This window comes from Amblyomma maculatum, chromosome 7 (genome assembly GCF_055883805.1).
Source record: "Amblyomma maculatum isolate TAMU_Amacu chromosome 7, ASM5588380v1, whole genome shotgun sequence".
Taxonomy (NCBI): domain Eukaryota; kingdom Metazoa; phylum Arthropoda; class Arachnida; order Ixodida; family Ixodidae; genus Amblyomma; species Amblyomma maculatum.
Window position 1 is genome coordinate 143,036,327 of NC_139350.1, and position 18,389 is coordinate 143,054,715.

At 47.1% G+C, this 18,389-nt stretch overlaps 1 pseudogene; it reads right to left on the reverse strand.

Annotated features, from left to right (window-relative positions):
• Positions 1-3,574: 3,574 nt before the first annotated feature.
• Positions 3,575-18,389, reverse strand: part of LOC146184897 (aurora kinase C-like) — a 36,754-nt pseudogene continuing 21,939 nt past the window's right edge.

Genomic DNA, 18,389 nt, shown 5'->3' on the forward strand with positions numbered 1-18,389 from the left:
GCTTCAAGATTGAGAACTGGCCACCGAACAACGTAACAGGCGCGCGGTTTTGCCCGCCCGGAGTGTGGTTGCTCTCGCTGCGGTCGAGAGGACACGAGCGCAAAGGGCACGAGCAGCACGCGGAGAGAGAAAACGCGCGCAGTCCGCGTTGCAGGCGGCGCGGCGGCGTCGTTCCAGATGAGCGCAGGAGCATTTCACAACTTGGGCAGGAGCGCACGCTGCCGTCGCACAGACAAACTTGTGGCTGGTTTGCTTATGGCACCGCCCTCTTAAAGTGCTTTAAGTGGTGTCGATATTTTATAGTGCAATACCACTAAGGTTTCCAGTCAATAATTTAAGTGACGAACAGAAAACGAAATGAAACGATGCGCCTGCGCAGATACTTCGAATCTGGCCAATTTAGGAAAATCAGCTGAATATTATTTCAGGAATGCATATAACGGATTCGTTTTCAACTGTGATTGTCCGTCACGGTTCCCTCCACTAAGGCTACAGAACCGCCTTAAGTGGCTAGTAACGCTCATTCGAGTTTCGAAAATTCTGTTTTGTTGTTGTATTACCTCAAAATGTCGCCAAGTGCAGCAGTACAAACTGAGAACAGATCTTTCTTATTTTCTGGCATGAATAACGACCTTGCGAAGGCGGAACATTGTTACACTGCGAGAGTTGTCGCCCGTGCGCCCCGACGCCAAGGATTTCCATGCCGCCGCAGTGCCTGATTGTGCCACTTGCGCACATCACCTTGCTCTGCGGTTCTCAACACCCCACGCTGGCTATAGAGAGCACCACGCTCCCGCAGGCCCTCGATTCCTCCTAAACCACGTCCGAAACAGACGACGGCGGCGGTGGGAACGGCCGCCTAGCGGCCCATCATCGACAAAGCTGTGGATAGAACTCCTGTTTTGATGAATAGGAGGCTCGCCGAGCGGTGGAGCGCAGCTCGCCATTTGTGACTGTACCCCGGCGGTTTGTGGGGGTGCATACGGACGTGCACGGGTGGATCGCTTTATTGGTGTACATATATTCTGTCGTTATCGCTATCATTCCTTTCTGACTGTGACGCCAACCTGGAGTGAACCCGCTAAAAATGGACCAGACAGCACAATCATCATCGTGCCGGAAAATCTAGAATATCGGAAGCAATGAGCGGTTGTGCACTGGCTGGTCGAAATTCTGAACTCAGCTAATCTGGCGCTTGTATTTGAAAGGACTTTTTTGTTTTGGATATCTCACTCATCAATTGCCTACTGTGTTACTAAGACGCTATTAGCTCTAATAATGGCGTCATCATCGGCGGAACCCTCAACAAGTGCTGCTGCAGATTGCCGAGAGCGCGATCGCCTTTGTTTATGACATCAAAACTTGGGTCAGCACGTATGCTTTCGTACAGTGGAATGATCTAGGCGTGATACGAATTATTCTGGAAATATTTCTCGTTCAAACTTTTACGGATGTTTTCAAGCAGTGGGAAACAACGTCGCAGGAACTGATTTTATAATGTGCGGCTTAAGCTTCAGTGGTGACAGTAGTATTGAGCAATTTCGGCTATCACACGCCACACGCAACTGAGGAAGACATCTGAGTGCTGGCATTTTCGTAAACCACATTTGTGCACATTCAGTGAACCATAGCAGTCAATATCTCCCATAGCCGGTCGTTCACTCCGGAGCGACCGTTCAAGGATGTTACCTAAAACTCTTAGTGGCGAGCGCCGCTTCGAAAGGCGCGCTAAAAACGAGGCGTTTCCCGTGATGAAGCGATTCTCCGCAATAAGGCGCTCGAAACGCAAGATTTTTTATTCAGGCGCTATGGTTCTACTGCGTTCCAGCCACCATATATAGTTGCACCAGAGTGGGTATAGTGGACTATAGCATGACGATCTGCTCTTGCTTTTCTTTTCAAGCTATGCGCGCGCCTCATTATAGAAAAGCACCTCACCGATTCATTCACAGCACGCCGGTCTCGAGAGAGCGCGCGCGCTCTGTGCTCTCCATTGAGGCCGGCCGTGGTGATAGTAGCCAGCAGCAACTTTTCTCGTTCGACGCCAAGTGATGCTCGCAATCCTGCCATAGAGAAAGAGATGATCTTGCATCCACTCCCATTCGGGCTTCCTAACGTTCGATGGAAGAGGCGGTCCGAAACCGCTGCGAGACGAATTTATTTAGAGCCGTCTACGCATGGGGGGGGGGGGGGGGGGTGCGGCCGCGAAAAGCACGCAAAACCAGCACGGAGGGAAGATTTTCTGTGGCGAATGGCACAAGCGCCTAATTTTGAGGCATATATCACGTACGAGTACGTACGAGGACTTAAAAGCCCTGAGCTTCGAAATCCCCCTTTACGGCCGCTGGACAGCTTTAACTTCTCCCTGCAGAGCGCGTAGCAGAGACTTCAGCAGCATATATATATTGCTTCTTCCCATTGACCGCTTTTGTACTTTTCTTGCAGTAGATAAATGTATAAAATATCGAAGAATGCGGACCAAACTAATCTGCCACCGCAGTTGAAGTAAATGTGCCAGTCTGTCCTGCACATTCATCATCATCAGCCGGACTATATTCGCTGCAGGGAGAAGGTCCCTCCCATTTTCCTCCAGTTAAACTGGTCCTGTGCTAGCTACATCCACTACCCACCTACCCACCTCTAATTTTCTGCAGCCCCCTGCTACACTTACCTTCTCTTGGAGGCCAATTTGTTACAGTTAGAGACTTTCGGTTGTCCTCTCTAGCAGCAGCGCTAAATGTCCTGCCCATGCCCATTTCTTTTTAATTTCGACTAGAATGTCAGTAACTTTAGGTATTTCATCCACTCTTGGGCATTACTACACTTCTGTCAGCTGAGTTGGCGATTGTTCAAGAAGTTCTCCTTGGCGACGGTTCTTTTTCAGACGCGGCAACCTACCGCTATAGCATGCTACGGTGCCGTCTCCATATATCCGCTCCTGCAGACGGTGCGTGTCTGTGTGCTACGAACTTCATAAATATTTCCTGTAGGAAGCGGCACGAGACCTCCTTCTTGCTTTGAATTAGGAGTTTAAATAACTGAAACAGGCGTATTTAAACGCAATGCTACCCCTAACAGCGCCCACTAGTAGTCGCTATCTCGTCACAGCACAGGCGCGTCGACGCAGGCCTATTCTTTCTTTTGCCGTGGCCGTGAACGTGATGGTTGGCATCTTGTATTTTTATCTGCTCTCCTTTCTCGATCTCCCTGGACACATGTCTATTATTCAGAGAAACAAAAACAGCGTCCAGTTGGGCTTTTAGATCGGTAATTCTCACATATACAGAACTCATGAAAAATGTCGATTTTTGTAAAGAACTATAATAGGAGCGACCAGCAGGATCTATGAAAAAAAACTGCTGAAAGACGAGGAATTCACGAGCCCTAAATACCATAATTTGACTCCCACTACTTCTGGCATACTATTCTATGTCTGGGCTCTGTCACTCGAAGTCTGGCTACACATCATGTGTCTAAGAATTGTGTTGTTTTATGGCGAATAGGCAACTAGGGCAGTATTGATCTAAACACAGTGTCCGAGAAAATGCATGACGACTACCACTGTGCCTGCGTTTATGTTCTTTTCTTTCTTCCTTTTCTCTTTTCTTTTGACCGCGGGGTGGGGAGTAGGGTACACAAAGGACAACTCTGGATGTCAATAGTTTCGCGTGGGCCAGTCGGTGATGCATCCTAAAACGGAGCAGCGCAAGAAACACGGACAGAACACGCGGAAACACAGGACTAACGCAGAGAGTCCTAGAGACTCCTAGAGAGTTCCTAATAGAGACAGTCCTAGAAAGTTCTAGAGGTCAATTTTGTTTACAGAGTAGATGATTCCACTGAAGTGTCAGCGTTGGCTGTGACCCACACATGTCCAAGAACGTTCGTAAGCGTGGGACGCTCTTGTGCGCGCCTTCGGAGTAGCTGCGGAAAAAAAAGAAATGTTAGTGCACATTATTTTTTAAAACCTTGTCACCATCAACATCGTTCTTCTTACAATACCTTATCTCAGTTTACAGTCTGTATCCGCCTATTAATCTATCAGTCTGCTTCCCTGTATGACTATCTATTTACCTCCGTCTGTATTCTCTGTCCATTTGTCTGTCGGTGCCTCTAAGTACGTCAGCCTCTTTGACGCCTGTGTGTGTATCTCCAAAATATTTATTTGTGTACCAAAATCAGCAATCTGTACAATATAGACCACGTTGAAACAATAGGGGAGTCAACGGAACGGCAGCACTTTTATAAGGAAACAGTGTGAGGGGTAAAGGATGGCTTAGTGGATACGACGGCATAGGATGGGCTAAAGAGTAACTCTTATCTTCATTGATAAAGCAGCCTGCCGAAGGCCTGCTCTTGCCAATATTTGCCTGCTGTATACTGCATGCTACTAGATGACTAGCCAGTGCCTCATTAGTCATGGTACAAGGCAGCACCCCTGGAGACTGCACTACTACCAAGCGGTACCATTCAAAACCTCACTGCTGCCATATGAACGAAACATTATCAACAGCAAAGCAGGGAGTCCCAGTCAATACCCTGGTACCAAGTGGTACCAGGACAAAGGTTCCCATGGAAGGGCGCAGACGACTTGATCCAACACAACATAGCGACCAAGCAACAACATCCCATAATACAAAAACAGCACCCCGTTAGCGACACAACGAGGAATCTATGGAGACATCCCATTACGCTCTTAAAGCTACTTAAGTTGAGAAATGCATGCTATTTTAATTCTCAAAGACAGCCCTCGGACAGTTACTTTTGTTACTGTTTAAAGCCCGCACACAATTTTTGTCCAAATTATAACTAGAGAAATACGCAAAATGCCCGAAACTTATTGGCTGCCGTAGATTTGTTTCCTGCTTGCTGATGCAACGTTCTGATAACGAGCTGCTTTACTGCTTGTGGTAGCGCAGCAAGTCAACCAACACACCCATATGGGTATATGGGACCTGCAGTGCATAGGTGGGGCTGCAATTGTACCGCAGCGTTACTCAAAAATGCTGCTGTTAGCCGCTTGGTTCGCGATAAACGACCGAGCACACTCAGCAGCATTATATTGATACGCGTGTGACAGATAACGTCCTTGCCCAGGCGCTCTCGATGTAGCCCAGTTGTCTGACACATGTCATGCAAAGCTTCGATAGAGCGTGCAATCTGATCCCTGCAAGCTCATGCAGGTGGCGTGTAAATGTCCTAAAAAGCCGCCTCAGAAGTGTCTGCTCTTCTCGCTAGGATATGTGCTACGGCGCGACGATCGACACAGCAAACTGCATTGCAGGTTGCCTATCGGGCGACCAACCCTGACTGTGACCCATCTGATGTCACTTATCTGTATATATATATATATATATATATATATATATATATATATATATATATATATATATATATATATATATATATATATATATGTGTGTGTGTGTGTGTGTGTGTGTGTGTGTTTGTGTGTGTGTGTGTGTGTGTGTGTGTGTGTGTGTGTGTGTGTATGCGTTTGTGTTTATGTGCGTGCGTGCGTGCGTGTGTGTGTGTGCGCGCATGTGCGTGCGAGTGCGCGGCTGCTCGGAATAAAGTGAGCGATCTTTCCCTCTAGTAACACTAGTCCCGACGTCATCACAATTGACGACAAGGCGCTCTATGTGCCCGCACAGGCTACGGCTGATAGCGAATCAAGCAGAGAGCGAGTGACAAAGCGGCGGTGCGGATGGGAGCAAGCAAGCAGAGCCCTCGTAGAGAGCGAGGTCAATGTAAGTACAGTACAGCGTTCGAGAAAACGTACATCGTGCGCAAAAGTGGGGAGACCACGGTGACCACGGCTTCGGCGGCTGGAGCATCTGCAGGGATGCACCGCGTCGCTGCTATCTCGCGCGGCTTAACGTTTCTTGATCGTTATCAAGGGGCTTTAGCGCGGCTCGCTAGCTGCGAGAGTGCCCGGCGTGACGCAAGACTTTCCCTCACTCCCGGGCTGGCGCTTATCATGACTGACAAACTTCTAATGCGGCAATCTCCTGCTCTGCTATTGACGGTCGCTTCAAAAGGAGCGGCATCGCGAGGTGTTCAGAAATAGAGCAGTCTCGCATTAGTGAACGAAGTGGATGGTAACCCTGCGTCGATCCACTTGACCTCGCATCATCATCAAAGAATATTATAATTTTAATCGCGCCGACGTTTCGAATTTTTCTCCCCACAGAAGGAATCGTGGTGTGTTTTTATCTTGATTATGTGACTCGACTGCGCGATATATTTTAATTAATTCAGCTAATACAACTTAGTCCAATCGGTGAGTCGGAACAATCTTTATTGCTCCATGAACCGGAAAGCGTATTTCAGATGATGATTTGTACTAAATCTTAATTCCTAAGTGGGCGACGCCTTGTGCTGCATCGTTCCGTCGCTGCCATGAGTTCCGTCAAAACGGAGGAGCACGAAAGTGTCGAGAACACACGAGGTGTGATGTGATGAACTGTTTGGCAGCGCCATAAAAGGTGTGTGGCTGAATGCACAGTACACATGTCCCAAAATTGCTAGACTGTTCACCGATCCGTTTCTGTAAGACACTGAGTTCGCATACAAAAGCTGCAAAAAAAAGCCCTTTATTTTTGCTGCGACGCGCTGACCAGCGAATTAGACTGTGCGAATAGTTTGATAATCAACGTCATCAACATATTGGATATTAAATCACAATTAAAGCAGAGCGAAAGCAAGTTATCTCTTGCCGCTTCTGTATCCAAAAGTACGTGTCTTATATAAATGCGCGGGTGTCAAGTCAGCGTCATTAAGACGAGCACACTGCGCATTCAGGCGCGCGCAGTCATATCGCACTGACAAAAGTTGATCACATTGCGTGTCTTTAATCCACTTATCAGCACATGGGATGTGGAGGAGCTCAGTGACCGAACGATATAGAACGCAAAATACATCACGGCATCACGGCAGGCTCTCAGATTCTCTGCATCTTAATCCATTTCAAACTTTGTAGTGTACTCGCTGGTTTGTGGAGTAAGGAAGCTTGCTACGGTTCTTCGATTGGAATAAGATATCAGCTCAGCTCCTTTAAAAGGGCAAACTCGCAGCACACGCGTTCTCAACTTACGAGAAAAATTCTCAAGTTATCAATTAACAGCATGCCAAATATAAGCGATGACGTTTTCTACAGCGTGCAACATGATTTTGTTACTGTCTATGTAATGAAATGACAGCAAGATTAATTCTTGTTTCTTCGGGATTGCTCAATTTTTCAAGGCTTCAATATTCAAACGGCCGATGCCGTGGACGCTGACGGATATTATTTCTCGACCTGGGTTTACTGACGCTATCGCTTTAAAATAAATTGCTATACCTGCTGTGGGGAGACAAACTTGTGTACCTCTTTCAAGATGTCGCCAGTGGGAACGACATCCGAGTTCAACCTAAAACTCAACTTGACCATTAATCGGCGTACCAGCAATTGTCACTAACTCCTGATATTTTTTTCCAACAATAAACAATAGTCTAGGGTTGTTTGAATTCCCACGGTGACCTTACGGTGTGGCCAGTGTGCCGGCAATATTCCAGTCCATGTTGGACGGAGTGCTTCACGGCATCCCGCACATTGGATGTCACATTGATTACATGACCGTGACTGAGCATGACATTGCAGCCTGCCAGAAGACAATGGAGCGTGTCTTGCAGCGCCTGAGGGAATATAACCTCACTTTCGATCCGAGCAAATGCCGCTTCTTTCAGAAGTCAGAGACATACTTGGCACAAGCCCGGCCTACACAGGTCTTATTTTCAGTGAACTATTATCGCCCATTAATATATATATATATATATATATGAATATATATATATATAATATATATATGAATATATATATATATATATGAATATATATATATATATATATATATATATATATATATATATATATATATATATATATATATATATATATATATATATATATATATATATATATATATATTACTGCCAACAGGAAATGTGTGCCTGGTGGTGAGGTGAGCCTAGCATGCTACTCCTATTGATTGAGGGCTGAGGGATTAGGGTGACAAATGTTTGAAGGGGAGGAGAAAATGAATGAAAAAAAAAGAATCACTGTCGTACACTTTCACAGGCACATAATCACACAGATATGAGTTTTAAAGGGTCTCGACCAACCCTGAGTCCTTGAGAAAAGTTAATAAGGCCTTTGTAGCTCGCGCAGCCGACGACCCGTCGCACCAAAGACACAGAACATTTTCAAGGCGCAAGGTTGTGTCTTTAGCTAAGCCTAAATTATTACGCAGTGTCCTGCGATGTGCACTAAACCGTTGACAGGAGGATACTAAAGTTCGAAATCTGCACACACTTCACAATAAGAGGACAGAGGGCTGCTGGTGTACTTATTTAATGTAAGAAGTAGTTTGTGTATGACACATTCAAGCAGAATCGGTGTAAACAGTTACGATAGCATCTGTTCGAATTGGGACAAATAGGGGTCTTTACCCTCCAACAATATCTGGGTTTCGAAAAGGCCGAAGCAGTATTGATAACGTTATTGCTCTTGCCAACTGTGTCAGACGCAGCAAAGCTGAGCGGTCTCTAACCATTGCTCTTTCTTTGACGTTAAATGAGCTTTTGATAATGTCCCGTATGAGGCGATTTATTCAGCTTTACGTTCGAATGGTATTGGTGGAGTAATGTATAACTGGCTGTCTGATTATCTTCATCTCATCGTACATGTGAACGGATCAAGGTGACAGGTCCCTACATCATATGCCTTGTAGCATTCTTCAGGGAGAGATTTTAAGTCCAACCCTCTTCAATATCTCTCTTCTTAGTTTGGACAGTTCCTTGACACCGACTGTTGAAATCTCCTTCTACGCACATTACGTCTGTATATGGTGCACCGGAAGAAACAGGAGCATTGTGCATGCTCGACTCCAGAAAGCAATAAATGGTATTACATTATTCTTAAACAAGAGAGGTCTTGTTATATCTCTCAAAAAATGCGCAGCAATTTCATTTTCACGGCATGATCTCTCTCGTTACGTACTAAACGTTGCTAGCACTCCTATACCCTGCGTCAGCCACCAAAACGTTCTTGATGTGACCTTTGATAAGTCTCTTTCATGGTCACCATATGTTCAACAACTTAAGATCAAACTCTCCTCATATGTATCTATATTCCGCATGCTCTCAACAACTAGAAGAGGCTGCTCTACCGACTCCTTATTACGACTTTCTGGAGCACTTTGCGAAGGCTTTCTGCGTTATAGCCTCCCTGTTCTTCAAGGCTTCTCGCAGGCAAGCATAAAACTACTTGAAGACATGCAGGTCAAAGCTTTGAGAGAGTGCCTTGGTCTTTCAAAGAACACCTCCACAGTGGGTACTCTGGCCGAGAGCAGACGTTCATCTGTAACCTTGCTGATACCGCAGGAGCTCCTTCGTGCCCAGCTGCGTTTTGCACTTGAACCTACCCATCCATTTCCAGAGCAAAGTATGACAGTCCTCTCCCATTGCTGCCTGCTCAGTATCAACGCGCAGTACCGTCATCTTTCCCATCTTGGAGCTTCGCTTCATGGCAAATTTGGACAAGTATACCTGGCATCAAAAGACAAGCCTACACACCAGGACGCACACTTAAATACTTCGCCCTTGAGCACATCTGTGCATGCTACAGTAAAAATTGCCACAGCCGTTCTGATGGCTCTGTTACAGCTGTTTCTTCATCCATCGGCGTGTGGATACTATCAATGCACACCACAATCTCGATAACACTATTGTGATTGGACGAGCGACGAAGACCGCCTGGCTATGAGCTCCCAACATCGCCGCGTGTGAGACGATACTGCACCTGGCACCGGCAGGCCAAAGGCTTGTTCGTCACGCGGCGCCAATTATCAAGAGTCCAGCCAACACGTCAACCAACAAATTCCGATCCCTTCAAGTGTCGAGCCTCGCTACGGAGAGCGGGTGTACATTTTTTACTTTCTTCCCGTGGTGAGCCAAGGGGACAGCTTTCGGCTAAGTAGTCTCGCTGAATGCAGCCCGGCGATGACGGGACCGATGAATCAGCCCAGGTGCAAACCTACACGGAGACAAACGGCTGACGTGATCTATGCCGTCTAGACGGCCACCTCCTCACCCTCAAGCCAGAACCTGTCAGAGGCGTGTCAACGATTGCAAGCAGTGTTGGTGCGTGTGTGTGAGAGTGCGGGAAAATGAGGTGACAGAGACACTCCCTCAAAACTGGCCTGCCTTTCATCTAGGAAATATGGGATTCCAACCTATAGAAACTGACAAGTGTGTGTCGGGAGTCGGTAGAACGGAGACTGCTGCTCTAGTCAGTCTCCCACGAAAAACGCTACCATGTAAACTTCAAACTTCAAACATATCTAACCGACTAAAAATGGCAACTGTTAAACAAATCATCTATAACAGCAATTTTGGGCAACGTTTACAACAAATAAAAGATGGAAAGAGTGATTGCACATTGCACGCACGCCTTCTAGCCCAATTACGGCCGATGTGGGACCTACAGCGGTTTTTTGTGGGCAGCCGCAATTGGGCTGGGTGTTGTTTTTGAACCTAGAGCCCACCTTCTTATGCACGTGCTTTCAAATTCCCCACAAGGGTCCGATTTTGGTACCATGCGGGCACGCCTGCCTTCCAACCCCATTACGGCTGATGTGGGATCTAAAGCGTTTAGCTGAGGTTCCCTCATTTGGGCTTTACAGGGGCTTGCCCAAATTCAGCTCTTATTCATATTCCACTTGCCCTCAAGTAACCTACAAGGGGCCGATTGGGGCAGCATTTGGGCAGGACCGTTTTCTTGCCCCACTACGGCCGATGTAGGTACCACAGAGATTTAATGGGTGCAGCCTTAATTGAGATTTATGAGGGCTTTCCCATAAGAGCCCGCATTTAGTTTGGATTGCCCTAAAATATCGGACAAGGAACCCTTGTGGTCTGGATGCAGGAATGTGCTCTGCATTAGCCCGAGCAACGCTGCTATGGGACCCATGCAGGAACAACAGGGGCAAGCCCATATGGGGCTTATCCATTTTTGCTCCATCAGGGACCGATGCAGGTTTTATGATGGTTGCCCCAGCCCCAATTGCCTACATCGGACCTACTGGAGCCCCACGTTCTGTGCTACCTGTGGTCATGCCTGACAGTGAAGGGCTAGGCATGCGCAAAGCTTGCTTCAGATGCAATTTCCATTAGCCTGGTGATCAGGCGCAATTGCGGCAGAAGGTGCAGCAATGCAGTGCTCCATCGCTCCACCACGCGCTGAAGATCCTGCAATTTTTGCCGCTGACAGTACCTGTAAGGCCGAGATATCACCATATAAACAGATCACCAGCCACTAATTGGTCACGATAAACGTGTGCGGCCGCACGGATGCAGCGCTGAGCTATAATGCTTAAAGCTTACGGGTAGTACGAACTGAGGTTTAGGAAAGAGAGAAATGCGGAAGGGGCAGACGCCTTCTCAAGGTTGCCCCAGGTAATACGCGTGGAAGACGAGTAATCGGAATTTCTACCGGTGTTTCAATGCCTTCCGCTGACACTATCGAGATAGCAACCGCCTCAAAGCGAACCTAAAGCTGAGTCTGGCGGCACACTTCACTTTTAACGGTTGGCTCAGCCAGTATGCAGATGATTTTGAAGTATATTATGTTCTTCGCGACGAGCTATCGCTGCAGCAAGTGTGCGTGACTAGGGTTGTAAAAGTGATAATCCCAGAACAGCTGAGGGAACGCGTGCTGATCATGCTACATGAGGAGCCCCTGGGTGTCAGCTGCATGAAGAGGCTCACGAGAACATTTGTCTATAGGCTCGGGCTCGATTTAGTAATTGAACAGTACGTGCAGAGATGCAAAATCTGCCAAGCAGTTCAGTCTGCTTTCCGGCAGATCCCTCTTCACCCATGGCCATACCTTATACATTGCTGGTCTCACCCTGTACATTACTGGTCTCGCGTGCAAGAGAATTTTGCGCAGAACGAAAAGAATGTGTTCCTTGTACTGATAGAGCCGTTCTCAATATTGATTGAAGTATGGACAATGCCATTGACGTCCACATGATAAACCATTGATAAATTTAGGGGTGTTTCCGCTGCTTACGGCTTCCTTGAATTATATGGTGAGCGACAACGGGCCACAGTTTACGGCAGTTCAGTTCGCCAACTTCCGGAGTACCAACAGCTTAAAACACGTTCATACCCTTAAGTGTGCGGCATCCAAAGGGGCTATAGAACGGATGGTACAAACCGCGAAAAAGGCTTAGCTGAAGCAGGTGTAGTTGTAAGTGAGGCGTTGCATACGAAGCCGACGATGCGAAGAAGAATTGAAAGCTTCCTCATGGCCTATCTCAACACACCAAGTAGTGTCACGGGCAAGCACCCTCGGAACTTTATTTTGAAGCGCCAGCCACGTGTCAAGCTTTCCTTAATAAAGCCTAATTTTGCAAAAAATCAAGGAACAAAAACTGGAGCAATTGTAGGCAGAAAGTCATTTGGCTCGTGAGAAAGAATGCGTTCGTTGTAGGGGCCGTGGTTTTGTGAAAACTGTGCGGTAAGTGTGTAGCCTGGTAATAAGGTGTGCCCCAGGTTGTCAGCGCTCTGGCGTATGCGGTGAAAATGCGCGATAAGTTCTCATCAACCCCAGTTATACTCTTCCGCACAAGGATGTGGGCACAGAACGAACCCGACCGTAGAAGTCACCATCCCGGCCTGATACGGAACAGTCACCGCCGCCTTCGGAGTCAGCGGCGCAGCTCGAGCGCCTGACGAACTAATACAGCCGACGACGGTGGAGCCTACCCCACCGAACTTAGCGAGGCTCCCTTGGCCAATCCGTCAACACCAGTCAGCGCTACGTAGACGTAGTAGGAGTGCTCGCGTGCGAAAACATCCATACTGGTTTCGACATGAGATCTTTTGAGTGACTGCTTATTACTGTATTAAGCGGGAAAGAGAGTGAAAGCGCAGGAAGTCAGCCAACATACACACTTTTGTATCGAGCGACCATCTCTTAGCGTAGCCCATATGACGCCACTTATCTCTACATTTACATACGGCCACTCGGAATAAAATGAGCCATTTTCTCCACTGCATGCTTCGGACCTGATGTTATCCCACCTTTCACACTGATTTGTGTTCGATAAGAATTCCCTCTGGATATTTGGACCAATCTTACAAAATACACGACAGACCCGTATCACGCCGCAGATATTTGTACAAAATCATCTTTGTATTTAGTTCCACGCTCAACGTCTTTTTTCCGGCTCCAGACTGAAAGAGATAGGGGCCAAAAATCTCACATCACGTGGATAATCCCCGCAGCCCAAGCATACTTAGTCCCTGGAAGCTTGAAATGCGACTTGACATCAGGCTTATACTGCGCGCAGCAACAAAATTCACATCATAAAAAAACTCTTTCGCGCTTAAGAACCCCGCTACAAAGGGTCCACATCGGGCCCCCGTTTCGGTGATGCCGTACATCAAGAGTTCCGCTAAATGCGAAAAACGTGATGGGCGTTCGAACCACGACCTCCGTTTATAGAGGAGGTCGTGGTTTAGACCAACTTTACTAGATTAGCTTCAGTTGTCAAATTCGGCAGCTTTGCGCGGAACCACTACCTGTCCATGCCATCATGGCGCAGTAGTGGCGGCTTGATTTAATGTTTGCTTATCCGGAGGGCAGGATGAAATGCGCCGTGCAGAGTTGGCTTACCCTGTTTGCTTCGTTCTGCGTACGCGCGTGAATGCGTGCTTGTGTGTGTGTGTGTGTGTGTGTGTGTGTGTGTGTGTGTGTGTGTGTGTGTGTGTGTGTGTGTGTGTGTGTGTGTGTGTGTGTGTGTGTGTGTGTGTGTGTGTGTGCGTGTGCGTGTGTGTGTGTGTGTGTGTGTGTGTTTGCGCTTATGTGGGCACACGTGTTTTCACGTCTGTGTTTGCATGTACTTATATTCGTGTGTGTGGGCATATGCTTCTCCATGTGTGCATGTGTGGGTGGGCGTGTGCGCGCGTATGTGCGTCTGGCTGAGTAAGTGCGTGTATATGAGTACGTGCGTGTGCATGCAAGTGTGAGTGCATGCATGCTGTGTGCGTGTGGTGGGGAAGTATGTGCGTGCATGCTTGGGGATGGGTATCACGCGGCTGAGTGTATGCGCTTGTATTTGTGTGTGCGGGTGTGCGTGTAAGTGCCTCTGTGAGTGAGTGCCTGCGTGTATGTCAGTGTTTGGTAGCGTGAAAATGCTTGCTTATGCAGATGTGCATGTATGGTGGTTGTGTGCGTGCGTGTGAGTGAATGCGTGTTGGGATGTGAAGGGGAGGGGGGGGGGAACGCGTGTGTTTGCAAGTGCGGATGTGTGTGCGTATATGCGTGTGATGGTGGGCGCGTGTGTGTGCGTTTGCATGAGCGTGTGGTTAGTGTATGCGCATTTGTGTGAGTGTCTGTGTGTGCGTTTGTGAATGGCCGTGTGTTGACATGCCTGTATAGGTTGAGTGCTTGAGTTGCTTTCAGGAGTCTGGTGCATGCATTATGAAATCTTATTCATAACGCTGTCATTTTTAAGATAGCTTCCTGAAACCCGAGTGGCAGTGTAGTCTTCAAGCAAAACAAGCGAGCAGACATCCCAAGACGCCGTAGGTGGGTGCCACTTTGGCTTTAGTGTCTCCGCCATCTGGTGGCTTGCAGAAGAATGAAAGCATCGGCAGTAAGGAACGCGGCCGGGCTCGTGTTTAACAACTGAAGCTAGGAGCATGATTTAGCCTTCTCTCAAATTCTTCCATCGCGATCTGGGGAAGAGGAGTGCGCTGTGCACCAGCATATAGTGTGCTTCAGATTAATATATACATATAATACTTTGAGACGCCGTGAAAAATGTTAGCGCTATCTTAAGAGGTGTGCTTAGAGGCAAGACGGATATTAGGTTGGTTTGTGGGGTTTAACGTCCCAAAGCAACTCGGGCTACGAGATACGCCGTAGTGGAGGACTCCGGAAATTTCGACCACCTGGGGTTCTTTATCCTGCACTGACATCGCACAGCACGCGGGCGCCTTGGTTTTCGCCTCCATTGAAAAGCAAGCTGCCGCCTAGGCCGGGATTCTATCCCGCGTCCCTGGGAACAGTAGTCGAGCGCCGTAACCACTGCGCCACCCCAGTGGGGCGGCAAGACGGATATTATTTGCGCGATGAAGTGCAATGAATAGTTTACGAGTAGTTAATTACATTTTTAATTTTTGACTTCAAGTAGCAATGTTGTAATTTCGAAACTGATTTTCTACGCTGAAGGCTAGCCCAGGTTGTAAAATTCCTCACTCGGCAATATTTTCCGATACATCGAGCGATAAAATATAGTACGATTTGACGGCTCGTTAAGTTAACTTTGCCGAACTGGGAAATGTGAAAATTACATATGTGTGGCGTTCTATTATCGTATTAATCACGTTCAAAGTCTTCCACCTCACAAAATGAGCAAGTTGCGCCGGTACTTAGTATTAGCCGCGCATTTTATTGATGTGCAACGTGTTAAGCCAGCTGAAACTTTCGTAAGCGTTTTGTTCAAGCTCGATTCCATGCAACATAAAGCATAGTACGAAAATTAAAAAATTGGCTTCACGCTCAATTTGGATGCCTTACGACTTCGTAATTTAGTGACTTATCCCAACCACAAAGTACAAAAGTTTAATACTCGTCTTTTTGTCGCACCGTAACACGTGAATGATCTCTCCTATACACCACTTATGAACTGCAGTGACTGAAAAAGTATTATTTTGGGCGTCGAAAAAAGAAACCTGTGCTAAATTATTGCAATCACCTGGTTAACCTGTCAAGTGGACAATAAGACGAATTTCTCGCATGATTTTTTGACAAGAATGGAGGCAACCTGTAGCCACCAGCCTCGCTCTAATTAAAGCAATGAAGGCTACTCACTTTTGCGACCAGGTCACGCGCGTGCTCATTCATGTGCGCCGGGAAGCGGATGAGGCCATTCCTTATGCCTCGCCGGGTGACGATGGAATTTGATGCTTGGAAAGGAGCGCGTCCAACAAGCGCCTCGTAAATGAACACGCCAAGACTTCACAGGTCGATCCTTTCATCGTAGGCATTTCCTCTGATCATTTCAGGTGCAAGATAATTAAGCGTACCACAGAATGTCCTCCTCCTGCAGGTGACATTGCAAGCGTGAACTACATTCAGCATTTACGCCTCGAAATAAGGCACGCTCATTCCTTAGCTACTGTTAGTCATATGCTGAAACCAATCACTAGCTTGGACTAGTTTTCCAGCATCTGCGGCTATCACGACTAATCGCTCGAAGGCAGTTTCAGCCCCACCTTTTATCATTAGTTGTTACGGGAGAGCTAACGTTGCTTGAATTTATGACACACTGGCTAATCGAAGGACAAAGCAGCCCTTACAGAAGCGGTAAATGCAAGCTAGCGGAGTCCGATTAAAGTGTTGTCTACATTTATTACCTTGAAACTTCATTTCTTTCTCGACCTAACAGATTATTTTGAGACAAACCGGTTTTTCTGACTGCATACCACGCCGAACATAACTAAAAACGGCGCCAGGGCACTGTTTTCAGATATAGCCACAGCAGACGACCGGTAATGAAAGCTGGCTGGTGTGCTCACCTCTGAGAGGCCGGTGATTGCACCGATAAACCGAAATCGGCCAACTTCACATCGCCGTTTACACCCAAAAGAACGTTTTCTGGTTTTATGTCTCGATGGATCACGTTTCTCGCATGACAGTACTGCAAAGCGTGGCACAACTGGTAGGCATACTGCAGGAGAGGCATAGAGAGGAGTGCTTTTCACCAGCGGCAAGAGCGACGTACGCAGCTCAATAGAAAGCACGAAGTATACGAAGGTTTAAAAGAGGCAACGAGATCTTTTGATAGCGATGGGGAGAAGCCAGTTTCCGAATGAACGGCCAAAAATCTTTTACGAGTGTTCACAGCGCTACTGTCATTGTGCAGGCAACAAATCACTCAAAAAAAGCCGATCAATCGAAATCTGAGCCTCTTACAAACCACACAGGAACACATGGATTATCTCAAGGCATTTTAATTGTCTACTGCTTATGCTCCATATCCAACGAAGCATTTCAGTCACAAGGCACAAATATTTTTCGGCTCTCGTGCATCGTGGTGAGCTTGCATGGGACATGCAACCTACAGACTCTGTGTCTCTCTAGTTATGTTTTGCTAATGCTGCAGACCATTGGTTTAGCATGAGTCACCTTTCAGGGAATGATTTATAAGATACCCGATACGAGCACCATTCCCCGTGAGTGCACCTCATAAAACTACCTGCCCAGTTTTAGTCATTCACACTGAAGGCTTCAGTTCTGACGGGCGGGATGACTGAGCTTTACAAAACCCGAAGAAACTCTCGATCCAGTTCGGCTTTCCAGGTAACAATAATTGACTGCGCATACTTCTTGTCATGACTTATTATTTCATTCTTTAAACCACGCTCGCACCGTAAACACCTAGAGTAAGTGTTACATGCCTTACTTTAAAGGTTATTGCCTCTAAAATCACGTATTCGAAGCTGACATGTCTGAAAGCATAAGAGTTTATTTAATGTTACACAAAACGATCAACTTAGGGCACTTTGAAGAAAGCAAAGAAGGACTGACTGAAGCCGTAAAGGTAGAACGAGAGAAAGAAGATGGTTTACACGGTATGAAGAAGCACTGAACAAGGGTAAGTGGGGTACGCCTCAGTTCGCAGGTCGAGCCAACGTTTCGACAGGTGGACTTGTCTTCGTCTGGGCCCAGACGAAGACAAGTCCATTTGTCGAAATGTTGGCTCGACCTGCGAACTGAGGCGTACCCCACTTACCCTTGTTCAGTGCTTCTTCATACCGTGAAGCCGTAAAGGAAACATGACTCTGAGCATATCGGTGCGCTGAACGTTATTAAAGCTGCCGGACCTTTTGTCCTCGAGGCCGGAGAAGTAATACCAGTAAAACCAGCAATACCCCTCGAACATCATCGAGTATTAGCCCCTTCTTGCTGACACAGTCATTATGGTCCCCAAGGAAACAGTTCTGCGAACCAGAGCTAGCGTCACGTGCACCAGAAGAATGGCATATCTGACACACGCAAAACCGCTTTAAACAATGGTGTCTCTATTGAAGCGGAACATTCCTCGTTTCTTGTAGTTTGCGGCTGCTGCTTAAACGCAACGTTTGGCGAATTATGAAGGTTATAACCGTGATACTTTCGGAACCAGCCGAGCGGAAGTATCTCAAACGGGACACTGGGAAGGAAAGCAAAATTTGCTATTTTAGGATGAAAGTCTACCCTTGTAAAGTAGCGTGAGCGCGGCTGTTTCGTGTATATAAATTATTGTCTGTTCTCAAACGTTTAGCGCTGT